The 19,307-nt window shown below is 40.4% G+C and overlaps 1 protein-coding gene across 2 annotated transcripts in view; it reads right to left on the bottom strand.

Annotated features, from left to right (window-relative positions):
* The window catches only part of GPC5 (glypican 5), a 1,144,217-nt gene that overhangs the window by 898,529 nt on the left and 226,381 nt on the right, over window positions 1–19,307 (bottom strand). The gene's annotated exons all lie outside the window — the stretch shown is intronic.

The following is a 19,307-nucleotide window of genomic DNA, read 5'->3' as shown; positions in this document are numbered from 1 at the left end:
GAAATGAAAGAGAAGTAAAAGGGAAACGCTGCAATCACAGTCCAATGTGACTAGGCGTGGGCTCTAGGCAAGTTACCGAACTTCCTTGAATCCCAGTTTTCTCATCCTTGAGACCTGAGAGAATAAAACCACTTCAGGGTTGCAAGTAAGGGGGAAGCTTACCTCCCTGTATCCCTCCCAGGCTGGACATACGACCCTCTCTGTTAATAAACATGTTTCCCAGGATGGTAGATGGATAGCTGAAAATACCAGCCCACAAGATCTTTATTTCCATTATCATCTTTGTGACTTTCTCTTACAAATGCAAAAGAAAATGTACAAGCCACAGAGTGACCCACTACCTTTGATTACACCCAAAGGTAAAAGCATACAGAGCAGATTCCAATGAACACAAACACATTTCAAAGCCTGTGTATTTGCTGACTTGTACCAGGGAGCTCTACTTCACACAGCGCTGAAAGGGAGAGGAAAACCATCTGTTCCCCGCACATTAGCCTCACACCTTAGCTCCCCTGAGGGGAGCCGATTTGGGTGGCACATTTTAATAACTAGCACCTTCTTGCTATTGATAAAACCCTCACACTTAACTTTGGCAGTTTTTCATGTTTGATTTATACTGCAATTTCCTCCTTTTCCTCCTCCCTGTTCTCAATCGCTCTTCCCTGTAATCAGTCTGAAGTGTCTGGGGGAAAAAACTGTTTTCCTCCCTAATACTTACCTACTCCTGCTGTAAGTTTCATCTTTGGCTCCCCACTGATTTTCAAGCCACTGTCTCACCTTGAAGTGACTCCTTCAGTGGCTCCCAACTCCTATCATTTCTCCCACTCTGATCATGTATTTGTTTCATACAACTCCTTGTCACTTAGCACCCAAAAGGATAAACTTCTAGAGTGCCTCTGTTCCCTCAGTCTTGTTTGAACCTTCGCATATTGATAGCATTTTGCTAATAACCTCAAAAAGCTTTGTAAGGAAGCTTTGTTTATTTTCACTTAACTCCCATAAGCACAAGTTCCATTTTGTTGGTATTGGTCTTTTTAAATGTTTATTAGTAATTGAAATTGAAAATAAAAAATGTTGAAACAATTGTAAAGCAACAAATGTGGATGTACTATGAGTGTTTATTCAGCAATAAGAGGATGAGGCAAAGGTAGGGTCTACATCACTGTATATGTAGGTTTTTTTGTTTTATTGTTTTTTTGGTTTTTTGGGTTTTTTGTTTTTTGTGGGTTTTTTTGCAGGTCACAGTTAAAATGCTTAGTATCAACATGAGAGGTGATTAAAGGAAACTTCATAAGGAATGACTCTTCAGGTACCCTTGCAGAAAATAATACAAACAGTACTACTAATAAGAGATAAAAGTAAGGGACAGGGTAGTTTTTGTTCAAATGTGTCTGCTCCATTATATTAAAAGCTACTTTTTAACTATCTGAAGGAAACATCCTATTGGCAGTTTTTCCAGTTATAACAACAAACAACTTTATTTATATTCTCTTACCCAGTTCCCTATGATTCTCAAAGAAATTTTGCAGAAGACCTGGTTGGTGTCAGGGGTAAAATCTGTAACCAGAAATCAGAGTAAGACTAACTTTTCCAGACACGAATGAAATCCCTTGTCTTAGTTTTATTCCAATGAGAACTTAGAAAAGCAGGTTGGGCCAAATCACAGGTGAGGGGCACAGGTGCCAAGTTCAGGAAGTTCACACGTCATTTGGCAGACTATGCAACACACTTACTCATGATTAGTAAGCAAAGGAATGGCACTATCAGAGCCGTGTTTTAGGAAGACCCAGTAGACAAAGCGACATTTCCCATGGGTAAGACAAGAGAATATTAGAATAAACTCAAAAAGAACCCATGAAATCAGAGGGGAAGGAAGGGGAAAGCTCTGTTATAGTGGAATGAATGGGATTTGGCTACTGGTTGATTCACTGTAAGAGGTAAGAAAGAAAAAGAATTAAAGCTGTTAGCAGTTTTCAATCTGGTGACCAGGGTGAGTAAAGACCCAATAGCTGATATGTGGAAGACAGACCATAGAATAAGTTTACTGTTTTGGATTATTTGGTCCTTAGATCTCATTTAGAACTTTGATTTGGAGGGAATGCTAAAAGGTTATTCTGAATGATGGACTGGAGATAAAAAGAAAGTTAATGATTAGAATCATCGGCACAAAGCCAATAATTAAAGCCCTGAAAATGGGAGAAGTTACAAAATGTATAGAGTATAAAAAGAGCAAAAAGAGAATCTTTCAGAGGCAGGAGAAGAAGAACTCAGATAATACAAAAAGAAAAGGAGGAAAAAGAAGAGGAACTATGAAGAAGGAAGAAATAAAGGGAGAAAGAAACAAAGAAAGAAGGGAGGGAAGGAGTAAGGATTTTAGACTAATGGAGCTGGAAGTTATATGAATATAGAAGATATTTGAAGACCGAAACAGAAAAATATCTTTCCTAAGACTGCATGTAGGCAGTGGCAGAATTTATTTACTTTTGAATCAATACTCTCTTTTTTTATGCTTACCAGTGGTCTGACTATTCATATATTCATATTTATTGTGAGGGACTCACATTATATAATACCTGGTTCCTACATGTCCTACATGAATAGAATAATTTGGACTGAAAATGTCCCAGATACAGACAGTAGAACCCCATTTTCCTTATGGACGTGGAAGTGAACGAGAGAAAACATGGCAGTCACTGCCTTCGAGATTCCGGGGAACTAACGGAGATGGGGAGACAATAAGAAGGACAGGGATACTAGACAATTTGATTTCTGACCTGGTGGTAGGAGGAAAATCAGAGTAACTGATTTATGGAAAAATCTTCTCCCACGGTACACATCCGTCAAGTTCTAATTTTGTGAGATAGCAATGGAAGATATTCCTCTCCTACAAAATCCAGGTGACATTGTAAAAGAGCCTATGTGGTAACTCGTCTACGAGCTATCACAACATAATAATTTAGTCTGATCAAATACCTAACTAACAGAATTGGAAAGGCAAAGTTGTTTCAGGTTTTGTTATAAATGTTACAATCAAATTATGTTATATATTCTTGAATTTATGAATCCTTAATGTTTTCTCAAAAATATTAGATTTTCAATATAAAAATGCTACTGATTTGTAGTCCCACCTGAATCCATGGTTCAAAATAAAACCTTTCTAATCCATGTAGATCTTAAAGCTGAATATTAAAATACTTAGGGATGAGTGATATTTTGGTATCACAAATATCCTTTAAAAGTTGTTACCAAATTTTAATATCACATTCTTCAGTGCTTTTCACTTGGGGGGCAATTGATAAATACTAGTTTTAATGATGATATTAACTGCCTGCTGACTCCCTGTGATGGTTAATTTTCTGTGTCCCCTTGACAGATCCATCTGGATCTTGTCCGGGCCCAGACGCCGCGTTATTTCTGCATGTGCCAGGGAAGGTGCTTCAGATCAGGTGCGCACTGGAATCAGTGGACTGAGTAGACTGTGAGTGGGCATTACCTGATCCACCGGAGTCCAACCCCCCACCCTCCTCACAGCTTAAACGGGAACATGTCATCTCATCCTCTCCTGCTTTCAAAACTGAGGTCCATACCACCAACACTCCAAGTTCTCAGGCCTTTGGAATCACACTGAATTATATTGTTGGCATTCCAGAGTCTCCAGCTTGCAAAGAGCGGACTGTGGGACTTCTCAGCCTCCATAATCATGTGAACCAATTTCTCATAATTAATATCTTTATATACTGATATCAATACAGATATACCGGTGATATATCTATTATTGGTTCTGTTTCTCAGGAGAACCCTGAAAAATGCAATGCCCAAATCAGGTTTGCTGTTAACATCATAAATAGTTTTTTCTCTAGCTTAATTCTACTTTGATACATGAATTAAGTGACTATAATTACATGCAATTAATAAAAGGAGAAAGTAGATATGGAAAACTCATAAAAGCATTATTAAAATTCTGTTATTTTCCCTTATATTAGCAAATACATTAATCTTCATCATATATCGTTTTGACTAAAAAGAAATATATCTTTTAATCCTATAGATACATATCATAGTATCCTCCTACATCCTAACAGAAACTAAACTTTTGAATCATGTAGATTCTACCCAAAATGTGATCTTAGTATACTTTTCAATATAATACAACACATACTTCAATGAAATTATAAAAACATTCTGAATGAATATGGGTAAACTTTTAAAAAATGAATTAAATAAACAATAAATAATATTAATTGAACCCAAATAATAATATAATGAAATTATATGATCTAATATGAAATCCAGCAAAATTGAACTTTAAAGAGCTATTATAAAATATATTCTATTTCTTTTTTTAATTTTTACATTTACTGATTTTAAAGAGAGAGGGGAAGGGAGGGAGGAAGGGAAGGTGGGGGAGGGAGGGAGAGGGAGAAAGAGAGAAATCCATTCTGTAGTTCCACCCACCCATGCACTCATTGTTTGCTTCCTATTTGTGCCTGACCAGGGATGGAACCCACAACCTTGGAGTATCGGGATGATGCTCAAACAAACTGAGCTCCCCAGTTAGGAGAAATATATTCTATTTTCCTAAAATTTCCATTAGTAAGCCAGATGCTTTCCCATCCGAAGTTACTTCTGGTGAGAAAAATCAGTGTCATAATGACTAGGATTCTGGCATAGTGATAGTATATTATTATAAAAGCTTTTGCTACATTTATATTAAGGAAGGTGATAAAAATAAGTGATTTCAGAATATCACACCCTAAAAGTATGGAACAACCATAGTTTGTTCAGTATCTTACTGAAGTAAGATACCAGCTACTTACAAGTTTAAGACCCAAATAATTCCAGAGTCAACTATGGAAAAAATATAAAAGTTATAACCATAACAGCACTTTTAAAATACTAGTACCTTCTTGTGTTGCAACAAGGAATATAGTAAGTTATAAATTATTAAGGCTCTATGAAGCACTGCCTTTAAATATGAGTTACCCATAGGAGAATTCTAAATTTGTACAAGGTACCCAGTTCCTGGGAAAAAAACAAATAAAACAAAGTTAAAGTTGAATAAGGGAGAAAACGCCTACTGTTTCCACTTTGCAAGGGCTAGAGATATGTTTACTCTGTAGTTAGCAAAGAGTAATAAGACTCTTTTTATAAAATTGATTTTAGAGGTAAGGGAGAGTAAAAAAGTGTTGATTTGTTGGCCTGGCTGGTGTGGCTCAGTGGATTGAGTGCCAGCCTGCAAACCAAAAGGGCCATTGGTTCCATTCCCAGTCAGGGCACAGGCCTGGGTTGCAGGACAGGTCCCCAGTAGGGGACATGCGAGAGGCAACAACACATTGATGTTTCTCTCCCTCTCTTTCTCCCTCCCTTCCCCTCTAAAAATAAATGAAATCTTAAAAAGAAAAACACCGATTTGTTGTTCCACTTATTTATGCATTCATTGGTTGATTCTTATATGTGCCCCGAACTGGGGATTGAACTTGCAACCTTAATGTATTGGGACAACAATCTAATCCACTGAGCTACCAGGCCAGGGCCAAATAAGGTTGATTCTTTTTTTTTTTATTTTTAAGATTTTACTTATATATTTTTAGAGAGAAGGGAAGGGAGGGTAAGAGGGAGAGAAACATCATTGAATGATTGCCTCTCTCATGCCCCCTACTGGTCCGCAACCCAGGCACGTGATCTGACTAGGAATTGAACCAGTGGCCCCTTGGTTTGCAGGCTGGCACTCAGTCCACTGAGACACACCAGCCCGGACAGACTGATTCTTTTAAAAAAGTGTTTACTTGGAGCCACAGAATGTCTGGTCTCAGGAGATTGACTTTTCTTTGTTTTTCCTTATACTTTTCCAGAAGTTGCTTCTTCACATGGATTTGTGTAGCTATCTTCATAAAGGTTGTCACTCTAACTCGTATTTCAAATTAAAAGAGGAGGGGGAGGAAAGGAGGACAGGGAGAAGCGGAATGACAAAATGGTCTTGTATTTAGCCCACTGTGAGCAAATTAAACCACCAGAGGGAGCTTCTGCATTTCAATCCTATTCATAACCATTAATTAAACTTATTAGGAGTACATTCCAAATCATTTAGTTCAGGACTCTTAGAGAAAAATCCAACTTGAAGGCCCAAGTGAAAAATGTTTAGATACACAAACTCTCCATAAATATCGTTTTATTTATTTTTAATGTAAAACTACTAGACTGATGCTGCAGTGACGATGTGATCAAATGAGAAAAGGAAAACAACCCAGAATTGGGGACTAATTAACTGATTTTTAGTTGTCTTGTAGTCAGAAATAGGAGGAGACTGCCTCCTGACCAAGGTAATCAATTATTTCCCCTCTCTTTTTCTGTCCTTCCCCCCCTTTCTTCCATCCCTCCCTCCTTTTCCTCCTGCCTTCTGCAATTTTACTTTTTTCCTTCCTTCTTATCTTATTTCCAATTATAGGGAAACATTCGTTTAGAAAGTTCCCAGGGCCAAAAGTCAAAATGTGTTATTTTATTTCTTGTTTAACTACGGATTGAAATGTCAATCAATAAATTGAGCAACCTGCTGTTTGAAGTGCGTGCTTCTAAGATGTGGGAATACGGCAATGAACCGGCTCTCAACATACTTACATTCTATCAGGGGAACCTAAAATTAGAACATGAAATAGATTATTTTGTGTCTTGAAGAATGTTATTCAGTTAAAAATAGATAACTGACAGAGTAGTGGGGAGAAATGAGCATTTTTTGAGGATGGATTAAATATAACCACTGAAAGAACCAGTGGATTCAAGAATGACTTCTGGTGCTTTTAGGCTGAAGCGTCTGGGTAAACAGAATTGTCATTATGGGAGCTAGAAAAGAATGGATTTGGGGAGCAAGATAAAAGTCTCTTCGGAAATGTCTGACTTCCTATGACTATTATCCACCCAGGAGCAGCTGTCCAATAGGTTGTAAGTTATATGAGCTGAAAACTCAAGGGTGAGCACGTGTACTTGGAATGTACTTGGAATGAGTGTAGATGGAGGAGAGTGCTTAGGACTCACACCTGGGCACTCCAACATTTACAAGTGGCGACAGAGAGAAGGTGGAGAAGATTCTGAGAAGTTTTTGGAGAAGAATCCCATGAGAGTGAACTATCTCAAGTTGCAAATGAAGAGGGTGTTTTCTTTTTAATTTTTTCTCTATGCAGTATCTTTGTTTTCTTTAATTTTCATTTTTTATTTAATTTATTGAGGGATCATTGGTAAATAAGATTATATAGGTTTCAAGGGTACATCTCTATGATACATGATCTGTATATTGCACTGTGTGCCCACTGCCCAAGGTCAAATCATCTTCCATGGCCACATATTTGTCCCCCTTTGCCCTTTACTACCTCTCCACCCTCCTCCCCTCTGGTCACCACCATACTGTTGTCTGTGTCTATGAGTTTCAGTTTCATATCTGCATGTGAGTGAAATCATATGTTCTTAGCTTTTTCTGACTGACATTTCACATAGCATAATATTCACAAGGCCCATTCATTAAGAGGTTTTTTTTTTAAAAGAGAAAATGACATTCAAAGTGACTGACAGTCATAGAAAATATGGATAAAAATCATGTTGTGAGAAATGACTTGTGGAAGTATAGTTTACATGGAGAAGAGTGGCAAACAGCACAGTGATTGCTGGGAGTATAAGAAATCAAAACAATGAAAGCAAGGACTGAAATACCCAAATCTTTCACAGAGTATTGTAGGAAAGGAGAGCAGGTTTATGGGGCAGAGCCTAGGGAAGGCATGCAGTCTAGTAAGTTTTGCTTTGTTTTGTTCTGGTTTATGGCAGTAGCTATTAAAACATAATTACACGGTTAATGGTAGAGACCATGTTTCAGATCATTTGATCCAAGAAGGTTCTATTCTAAACAAGTGAGCCATTTTTCAAAGTGTGTGAGTGCCACCAAGGAGGCATGTTATCTCAACAAGTAACCTGAGTTTGGGATGCCTTTACTTCTGTGTTGGGAACCGCCCTGACTGGTTTCAGAAGCTGTAAACCCCCATGGCTAAGGCTGAGTGAGAGACCTTGGGACCATAAGCCACTAAGGAGACAAAGCTTATCTCTGGCAGGGGCACTGCCTCTGCCCCCTTTACTTCACCCTGCCTGGCCCCCAGTGCATGACTGGTTAGCCAATGATGGGTAAGATTCCTCAAGGGAGGGACGACCTAAGACAGGCATGGTCACAAAGAGGCCCTCAGGGAAGGACTTGGGGGGCTATAGAAAAAGGGGGTGATGGACCCTCGCACCTCGGCTTTGACATAGCCTGAGTCCTCATTCTGTCTGCAAGAAGTCTCCTAATCTCTTGGCTGCCTTACTTGCCCTCCCTGACTTAAGCCTGAAGCAATGCCAGAGGTGGGTGCAGCCCTGTGCTGGAAAGGGTGGGTTCCCTGGGGCGATCAGGCCTAAGAAAGAATATATAAAATCCTATGAAACCTACTTTGCTAATACCCTCAATTTTCTGATACGGGTACATGCATGGAATGAGTTTGTTCCCCAAGTTTTATGGCCCTTTAACTATCTGACCTTGACTCAGAATAAGCCCTGAGTTCTTTGAATGTTATCTATTATTTGATCATTTCTGCCTGATAATGATTGATGAGCTTTACTTGTGTGTGTCTCTGTGTGTGTGGATATATACTCTGTATTCCTCTTCAAATTAAACCCAATAAAAGCCTGCTGAGGAACAGGTTCCTGGCTCTTCTCCTTTGAGAGATCTGCCACCTTTCCTCCCCAAGCAGATCATGTTTTGGTAGACTTATTCTCATCTGTGGCAGCCAGGGGGGCTTCGTGGGCGGAGCCCCCCCACAACTTCTGCAGTTGCACATGGCTGATGAGAATTAAGTGCACATGCATTGGAGAAGCTGGATCCTGCTAAGGAGAGAAAGAAGGGATATACATATATTGATATAGAGATATATATATACACACACACACTATATATATATATATTCTCGAGAGTAAATATGTTGAACATTTCCATGAGATAAAATGATCCTGGGATTAGAAATACAGGGTAAATGAGCTGGACCATTAGGGAATGACCACCGAGAGATATGTGAACCGCAGAGCTCAGAGATGGTACACATACCGGTGATGGGGCTGGGCGGGCAGGAGTAGAGAGAGGGTCAGATAACCACATGTACAGGCTGGACTAATATTTCTGGACAATCCAAGAGTCTTGGATTCCTGATGGCCATGATATAAAAGGGGGAGCAAAGCATAATGGAGTCGCCCCTGGCCATCAGACTATCGGTATTTAATGACAGGGGAGTTGAGGGTTACGGCAGCTTACAGCACCCGAGGAGGCTGGTCACACCACTGGTTGTGCAGTCCGACTTTAAGCAAATAATCTATAAGCCCTGTTCATCTTTTGACTTTGGAAAATGGACACTTAACAGGGCAGTGGTGGAATTTTGTAAAAATCTCTATATGTAGGAATTGTTTTTCTTTTAACTATGCAAAGAAAGCTTTTTTATTGAAAAAGGCAATAAAATCTAGACCTGAAAGACGTTTGCCAAGTCTCTAATTTCTTGTCTTTGAGGAATTGATCATCTAGATAGAGAGGATTTCCAGTGATAAAAATAAATTGATAAATAAAGTTAACTTGAATGCAGTTGAAGTAATCTCTCAGTGGGGTGTAAGCTATGTGTCAAAAGAATGTTATAAGCAGTAAGTTGCATAGGAGCCTGAAGAAAAATCACTGGGAACCAGACGGGGGTGGGGGCGGTCTTAGACAAACCTTGAATCATTAGTAAAAAGGAAAAATGAAAGAGAGAGAAATCCTAGCCTGAGGCTGATGGAATGGAGATGGAATAGAATTCTAAACAGTAGATATTAATGTGGTTATACTAAGCAAAGTTTGATTCAGTTATGTTTTTCCGTATGGTCTCTCGGGGGTGGGGGAGCGTACATTTCCTTATGTGATCATTGAGCTTTGTGACATTTTAAACCCCTTGACATTCCACAAACCCTTGGGCTCTGCCACGAAAAGAAAGGGGCCACCCAGCCCATACAGCCTCCATATTCAGGTAGTGTGAAGCCACTCAGAAGGGAAGAGAAGCAACCTGGAATTAGAGTTAAGAATGGGGGCTCTGAGAGGCCAAGTACTATCCCTAGAGACACAAAATCAAATCCTGACCATTTCAGTCAACAAAGGGAAAAAGAAGCCTACCTTGTAAAAGTAAATATTTTTCAATGTAGTAGATAAAATTTTAAAAGGAGAATAAATTAAGATGGCTGTATTTCCCCCACTTTTTCAAAGCTGAAGATGTCTGAAGATGCTCCAGAAATGACATCATCTAGAGGTTTCACACGTTCGAAGCAAGGCATGAATTCTTCTTTCATCAGGCCCCATGTTTTCTTGTTTTCATTTCTTTCCTGTGCTGGAAATCCTATCGCCTGCCCCCCCAGGAAAGAGCTTGCATTAGCTATTCCTTGGAAACATGTGAGAACTTCCTTGCTGACATTCTTTCCAACACTCTCCCAACTGGAATCCCCTCCGTCCCCCTCCCAGATTAACATTCCTAAAGCACAGTTCCCACCACAATGCTTCTCTGATTCAAAGTCCCCTTGGTTCATTTCCCAATGAGTACAAAATAAAGTATTTCATGTGGATTTTCAGAGGAATCTTGAAATTTCCCAGCACTCCACTTTAAAACACTGTGTGCTTCAGCTACACTGTGTTACTCATAGTATCCAGAGTTGCCCTGCACTTTTCAGTCTTTGTACTTGTCTTCTTTTCTGCTTGCCTAAATGTTATCATCTTGCAAAGCTCAGTTAAAATATCACCTGTGAAATTAAGTCAGCCTTGATCTCTCAACTTGACATTATTTAGCAAACTTGCAATCATTGGGTGTGTACATCTCAATAGGGTTTTTCCTGAAGCAGTTTGGAGCAGACAGGAGGAAGTATTTTGCTCGGCTGTGTTTTCAGTTGTTCCTAATAGCTACCAAAGCCACCCCTGCCTGCAAACAGCTAATGCACATTTATGCAAATAGTGTTTCTTCTCGACCACATCATTTGCTAGCCATACTCAAATGACTATTCCAGGGACAATTTGAATACCCTATTCCATACAGTACTCAAAGTAGAGCATTGTGTCTGCCTGTTTGCCACACAATGGAACTGTAGTTTTTTCTGCCTTTCTTAATTTTCCTGTCTACTGACCTGCAATGAACACTCCATGTAACATTCATGTGTAAAAAAAACAGCGCCATCAGAAAAATTGTTAGGAAGGTACTTCATAGAGACACTGTGGACTGGGAAAATGATTTCGACATATTTAATACACAAATGCTGATTACACAGAATAGTTGAAAAAGACAAATGGCCTGATGGCAAAAAAGTAAATGGACAATGAATATGAATGTCTAAGTCACAAAAAAGGCACAAATGGCAAAAGAATATATGAAAACTGATCAACCTCTGAAACTAACTATAAATTTAAAAACACAATTTTCCTCCACCCGACTAGAAAACACTTGAAAGTATCGTATACTGGCACAAGTGTGGGAAAGAAGCTGACCTCTTACACTCTCTACCAGTCAGCAATCCCACTTAAGAATATCTCACCTAAAGAAGCTACCACAGTTAAGGACAAGGAAGCATGTAGAAGGATATTGGATAAATCATTTATTTTTAATAATGAAAAATTAGAAATTAGTATCCATCATTTTTAATGACTGCATAGTCATAGCATATTATGATTTGAAATAGTATATATCACTAAAAGGAAAATGTTAAAGCAGATTATGAGTAAAAACAATTTGAAAAATAAGTAAAGATACATATGCTATTCAAATTAAAACACCATATCTTTTTATTGTTATATTCATTTATGAATATTAAAGGTCTGATTTTAAAGGTCTGGAAGGATTCGCAACTCATTCCTAATGGCGGATATGACCAGAGAGGGAAAGCAAATTGGTGAGATCTAACCTTCTATAAGATTCTCCTCAATTTTATAAACACATACGAGCAGAGACACACACATTTTATTCTTTTTCTGTCTGGATTTTCTAAATGAGAATATGTTGTGTACATCTCTGAAAAACTTTCTTTGGTCACTGAACTGTTACTTATTTCATGAATACACCCAGAAGTCAATAGCAACGTGCAAATGCTACATTTCATGTGTCTGATTCATGTGTGTGCACACAGAATGAATACACACACACACACACACTTATAGAATATGCCCTGAATGGGACCACATCGTAATGCTAAGTCCCATGAAATGCCATAGATTTTTCTATTAGTTTGCTGGCTCCTCCAACTCTCACTCTCCCTGTTACATCCATTCTCGTGTTTTCCTCCCCAGATAATCGATGACAGCAAACCATGAAGAATTTTTTTCTATGTCCTTTTCATAAAAACACATTCCAACATATTTACATACATAAGCTATTTATAAACATAAAGGTAGTCTATGTAAGAATTTAATACTTTATAAAGTACGATTATATGTGTTTCTATTCATTTCACTTTCTCAACCCATAATATCACATAAAAAATTCGTTCATATCAATTGGTGCCGTTTAAATTCATTATCTGTGAAGCCTGCATAATCCTCCATGGTGTGGTTCTGTCCAAATTTATTCAACATTCCCCCATTATTGGATATTTATTTGTCTCCAGTGTTGTTGCTAGAATATCATTCCAAATATGAACATCTTTATACTTTGCCTTTGAATATTACTAGTTGTATCATTTTAATACAATATTCTCAAGAGGTTGGAATGTTGGGCCCAAATCTGTAAAAGAACTCCAGGGCGGCTGCAGACAGAGGGGAGTTTCTGGTGAGAGAATAGAATTGAGAGATGTTTAGAAGTCACACATACAGAGTCTTGAGTCATATAAGAGAGATTTGTCAAGGCTCTCATTGGAGGGCACTATATCCTGAGAAAATGTGGTCAGAGCTGAGTTGTCCAAATGTTATTCTAGTGGCCCGACAGAGGAGATGATGTAGGGAGGGAGGTGGGAGGATTGATTGAGATTAAAATAATGAGGACGCATCAGCCTGCAATCACCCAAACAAGATAACAGCTGGTGATACAAAGGAGAGACCCAAGTATGTGTGAGATACATTTTATATATGAAATCAATAGAAATCAGAACTGGGTATTTGGTGGGAGGTAAAGAAGGTGTCAAGGATGAGTCCTAAGATTCCAAGTGGGTGTACTGAGCCAGAGGATACCAAGAGTAACTAGCTTTGGGAGAGAAGATGAGAGTTCGGTTCTAGATGGGTGGGTTTGAAAAGTTTTGGACATTTTGAGAGAATGTGTCAAGTAGAAACTGTGTAAATATGACTGGCACTCAGAGGCTGTCTTGGGCATATACAAATAAGGTCTAGCAGGCTGATATCACAAGGGTCCCCTCTGTGACTTTAGGAATAAATCACCTAAAAGAACGCTAGTGAACTTCAGAAAGCAATTGTTAAAACTTCCTTAGATGAGCCCTGGCTGGTGTGGCTCAGTGGATTGAGTGCATGACTGCGAACCAAAGGGTCATTAGTTTAATTCCCAGTCAGGGCTCATGCCTGGGTTGGAGGCCGGGTCCCCAGTAGGGGGCGCATGAGAGGCAACCACACACTGATATTTCTCTCCCTCTGTTTCTCCCTCCCTTCACCTCTGTCTACAAAAATAAATAAAATCTTTAAAAAAATTTAAAACTTCCTTAGACGAACCATGAAGATTCGGTAAACCAGAAATGCATCTGTAGAAAGTCAAGGGCATCTAGGTTGATAGTTTGCCTCAGTCTGCTCCAGCCCCTGAACAGCTCTGGTGGCCTTCGTGCCAAATTAGTATGTGAAATGGAGAAGCCCAAATGCCCAATGTCTGCCTGCCTAGACTGAAAATTGGAAAGTGGAAGGAACGGTACAGGACCACTCCCCAATCTAGGTAGAGTACATTATATGCACTTTGACCAAGATTTGCCTTCAATGTTTATTACTTTTGTTTTGCCTTTATTTCTAATAATCTCATTTGATAAATGGGATTTTTGTCTGGCCCTAAGATAAATGTAGATAAAATGTTAATAATGCCAGAGTATTTATCTGCATAATAGTTTAAATGGAAGCATTTTGTGTGTTCATTAAAGGAATAATACATCATCACAACTGTCTTTCTGTGCTCTCAAGGGAGACATGAAATGTTAGTAATTTTATATTCAATGAAAAATTGTAAATGCCTGAAATTAAATCTAATTCTGTGCATTAATCAAGAAGCTTCTACTGTGAAGTCAGGAAGTCATTTCAGTTTAACAAACATTGCCCGACACCTTGTTAGGCACTGGGGATATGAAACATGAACGAGATCCAGTAAGTTTTCAGACAAGCCCCCAGGTTTTTGGGTGAGGTACAGATAGTAGATGAGTATTCAAGCCCCCAGGACAGTGAGGGGAATGGGTGACATAATTTAATCTGCAACATGAATGCAAGGGGGGAGGGGTCCAGAAAAGGGAAACAATATTGATAAGTGAGATCTAACGATGTCATGGCACTGAGGACCATTGACATCATGCTGCGGAATTTGGTTTTTTCATAGAGACACAAATAAGGCAAAGGTGGAGCAGAAAAATCAGTTGGGAGGCAGTGCCGACAGTCCCAGCAATGCAGGCAGCCGGATTTACTGTAGATTCATCAAGGAGCTCAGATGCCCGCAAGCCTTAGACTGTGGGGTTACCACGGTGAGCACAACAAACAGTCTCTGCCACCTGGCACGTACAGTTCAATATAAAACGTACACAAATAATTAAATAGCTGCACGTATTCAAAATGCTGCAAGGAAAAGGTATGGTGTAGCTGTAGATACGACAATGTTAGCTAAGCTTTTCTATAGAGGCCGGGTGAGTAATATCTAAGATGTGACCAAAACAAAGATCAGCAGTGGACTTGGCTAGATGAAGATTTGGGGTGGGGGGACACAGTTGGGAAATAGCTTACTTTCTGGAAAAGAATGTAACTGACAGGAGTCGGGAGAGAAGACTGGGTGCTGAGAGAATCGAGAGGACCCAGCATGGCTAGAGCCAAGCGTTAGTAGAAGTGGTGTGAGCAGCAAAGGCCAGACGTGCAAAGCTCTGAAGATTAATACAAAGGCGTTTAGATTTTATTCTAAGGTCAACAGGAAGCCACTGAAGGATTTTAGGCATAATGGATCTTGTAACTTGGGAAGATCTTTCTGACCTCTGTGTGGAGAACAGAGCAGACTTGCTAAGTGGTTATGAACAGTAAGGGAGTCTACGGTGAAACCCAGCAGGACAGCTGCTCACCCAGCTGGTACGTACCTACTGTCCAGCATTGCCTGGGACACTATCATGAGCACTCAATATAGATGCATAAATACTCGTGTAAATGAATGAGGCTATCTACCTATTCATGTTTGCCTGACCAGGAAACATCCCAAATGAGCAAAACATTTTTTCAAGGTATACAAGTTAATATCTGTGAGGAAAAATACACCTTCAATATAAGGGGGCAAATCTTTCTCTGAAGTCCCTTGCAACATTGGTGATAAAATATCTCTAAAAACATTTTTAGTGTGTTGCTTGGATGACAATTAGAAGACACAGTGTCCCTCTAAGCTCCCAAGTCTCAAGAAGCATATGCCAACAGAAAGAACAAAGCTATAAATGGGTGTTATCCACTGGAATATGCTGGTTTTCCATTTGTACGAGTCAATTTTCAAAATTATACCTTAAAACTTTTTACAACAGCTTTATTGTTATACAATTCACGTGCCATCAAATTCACCCTTTTGAAATAAGCAGTTCAGTGAATTGTCCTGTCAAAAAATGTATAACTATCACCCCTATGTAATTTTGTACTATTTTATCACTTCCTCTCGCAAAAATAATCCCATAGGCATTAGCAGAAATTTCCACATTCTCCCACTCCCCCGCTCCCCCAGCACCCAGCTAACCGCTAATGGACTTTCTGTCTCAATGGATTTGCTATTCTGGACATTTCATATGAACAGAATCATATACTATGTGGACTTTTATGACTTTTTCCACATAGCATAATGTTTGCAAGGTTCAGTCACACGGTAGCATGTATCGGCAATTCATTCCTATTTTATTGTGAAACAACATTCCATTGTACGGCTAAAAATGAGTTTATTTATCCATCCATCAGTTGATGAACACTTAGGTCATTTCCACAGGTTGGCTATTGTGAATAAAACTGCTATGAATACCTGTGCATGCCTTTTGTTTTTGTATTATATTCTCTCGGGTATACATGTTGGTCTGGAATTGCTGGGTCATATGGTATATTTAACTCTATATTTAACTTTATGAGGAACCACCAAACTGTTTTCCAAATGGCTGCACCGTTTCACAATTCCTCCAGCAAGGTATGAGCGTTCAAGGCTTCCCACTCAATTGTTTGCACTGTAGCTGTCCTAGGGAGTGTGAGTGGTACCCCATTGTCTTATTGTTTTGACTCAAATGACTAATGTGTAGACAATCTTTTCTAGTGACTAATGATGTAGAACATCTTTTCATATGTTTATTAGTTTTATATATACCTCTCTTTGGAGAATGTCTATCTGAACCCTCTGCCCATTTTCATTAGGTTACTACTTCATTGAGGAGGGTTGTAACTACGTAACTTTTGGCACTATGGCAAATTTTTGTGAGAGTCCTCTATCCAGTTGCAAGATAAAGGTTTCCTCTCCCCATATCAAAACCTGGAGGTCACCTTGACGTATTTCACTGAGCACAATAACCTCTCGGCCCGTCCACGTTGAACACTGCCAGAGGGGAGAGGGGTTGAGCGGGTTGGGTGGAAAAAGTAAAAGTTCAGAAGGACAAATTGGTAGTTATGAAACCATCATGGGGACATAAAACACAGCACAGGAATGTATAGTCGATAATATTGTAATAAGTATGTATGGTGCCAGGTGGGCACCTACACACCTGAAATGAAGAAAAATATTTACTGTAAACTGTAATGGAAAAATAGAATAACATTTTTTAAAACCATGAAGGTCACCTGGAAACGCACAGCTCCTTGCCGACCTGTGATATCCGGCATCAAACATCTACTGTTGGCTGATGGAATGAGGTGGTATCGCCTTCGCATCAGACTGTCCCCCTCGTGCAGAGCCACAGATCTCAAAGATCGTTGAAGAGACCAGTGCATATCTTAACACGGACCCGTCCCACCCCACCAGGCACCGTTCCTGGGTTTCCTTTTCTATCAGTGTTTACATTTCCCTTGGGTAAGCTCGAAACAATTGCAGTCCTCATTGCAGAGCTCCTCATCTGCTTATTCTAGTCTCCAAATGAACGCAGAGAGTGGCTGAAAATGGAATAAGCGATGAGCAAGCCAGTTTTTAGAAGTGGGAGGTTCTACCTGTTTGAAAAGGTAGCTGCCGTTAAGAGACACGTGCCAGCCGCCAGCCCTCTGATCCACTCAGGCCCTGCGGGCGTGGTCAGAGAGGAACGTGGGACTGGAGCGGATCACATGGTTAGACTGAACAGTTTTGACGTGTGAAGAGTTTGAAAATCTTCCTTCGTTGTAATTGTGAAAATAGAGAAGTGAGTAGAAACCCTCTCCAGGGCCTATCACCCTGCCTCTCACCCTTCCGCACCCACATGCAAGGTCAGCCGGACGTAAACCAAGGGGACGCTAAGAGTCAGAGTCTTCTCTGATCATTGTGGGCTGGGTTAGGGCTCCAGAGCTGCAAAATGAAAAGTTTATTGAAGAAAAAGATCAGTGGCCAGGATTGGGGGCCTCCAACTGTCCATAATACAACTTTCCAAATAACAAAAATTACGGATGTGGAAAGGCATTTCCCTGCTTAGTCCTTGGAGCAGCCATGAAAAGCCTTGGTTGTCCAGAGCACCTGGCCTTCCCCCGTCGGGCCTACAGTGCCTATTCCATTCCCTCCGGGTCCTGTGACATGACAATTGACTTTGTAGGTCAAAACATGGGGACAGTTGGGAGATACCATTTTTCTTATCATTTCTACTGCCTGTACTGAGGTCTGTTCTGATTTCCAGGCACTACAGAGGTTCTGGGTAGAATTCTTAATGTAGAGCTACATGGTCTCTTGTGGCCACAGCATCATGGAAACCTGAGATGAGTCATCATCAGTGGTCTTGGGATCCATGGAGGGTCTTCTGATACCATAATACTGTAATGGGGTCCAGGACTTGGGGTGTCTGGAAATATAGAATATCTCCCACAGGCCTGTCTGGGGGATGGGAGACATGGAGCAGGGCCATTGAGAGTAATTTTGCATATCAATAACAGCAGGCTGGCCGGGGAAAGGTATGCATGGCTTTGAACCATGATATAACTGGGAGGCAGCTCCCCTTACCACACCTGTGCTAGAGCTAGAGCGTGGAGAGGGTTCACTCCGCAGCATGGGGCCACACCTGCCGGACTAACTCTAGCAGCCAAGAAACACCAAAAATACAGGAAGTGCCTGCACTTGTAGCTGATTGTGGGAGGAGTCAGAAATGAGTTTACGGAGGAGGTTCCAGGCTGGAATTTAAACTAAAGGCAGGCCACCAGGAGGCACAGATTCAATGTGGGGCGAGGACAACATGAGACTATACAGGAAGGAAAGGGGTGAAAGGACTGTCGCTGGTGGACCATGAGGAGGTGCCATGGAGTTTTGGATTAAGACCTGGAGATCGCAGCAGCGACACAGCTGGTGGTGCTGGGAACTGCGTGGACCTGCCCAGCGGAGCAGGGATTACTGGGAGGAATCGGGAGTTAGCTGAGCTACAGGCTTCTATTTCTTTTCCTGAGATACAGCACCCCTGACTGGCCTGACTGGGCAAAGGGAGGAAGGCAGGACTGTGTGTATGTGTGTTTCTGGGTGTTTTAAAGGGACTTTGGGATTTTAATGGTGACATTCCACCATTACTATAAACCTGTATGACTTTTGAATAAGTAGTTCCTTTCCTTTTCACCCAACTCTGGCATTTAGAGCCACAGTTCCTACCTGGCAATGGGCAAGAGGAACCTAGTACAGAAAGACCCTAGGGGAGGGGGCCTGTTTCAATAATAGTATCTAGGCTCCCCAAATGGGTCTATTTGGTAACAATACTTGGTATGATGCTGATCCAGAAGGCTCCGTGCCCAGAAGTGGTGGCTGTGCCAGAGGAGCTCAGCCCAAGTCTAGCTCCCGAAGGAAGGCCATAAGAGATGGTGGTTTTTATAGTCAGAGGGGGAGTTTTGTGTTTAAAACCATTACTACTCAACGAGAGACAAAGAACTGGCCGCTGGAGTGTCTGCCCTCTAGGAGAAAAACATCAAATGGAGAAGTTTT

The sequence above is a fragment of the Desmodus rotundus genome, chromosome 13 (genome assembly GCF_022682495.2).
Source record: "Desmodus rotundus isolate HL8 chromosome 13, HLdesRot8A.1, whole genome shotgun sequence".
Lineage (NCBI taxonomy): Eukaryota > Metazoa > Chordata > Mammalia > Chiroptera > Phyllostomidae > Desmodus > Desmodus rotundus.
The sequence above is the reverse complement of the archived record's forward strand: the minus strand, read 5'-3'. Positions and strand labels throughout refer to the sequence as shown.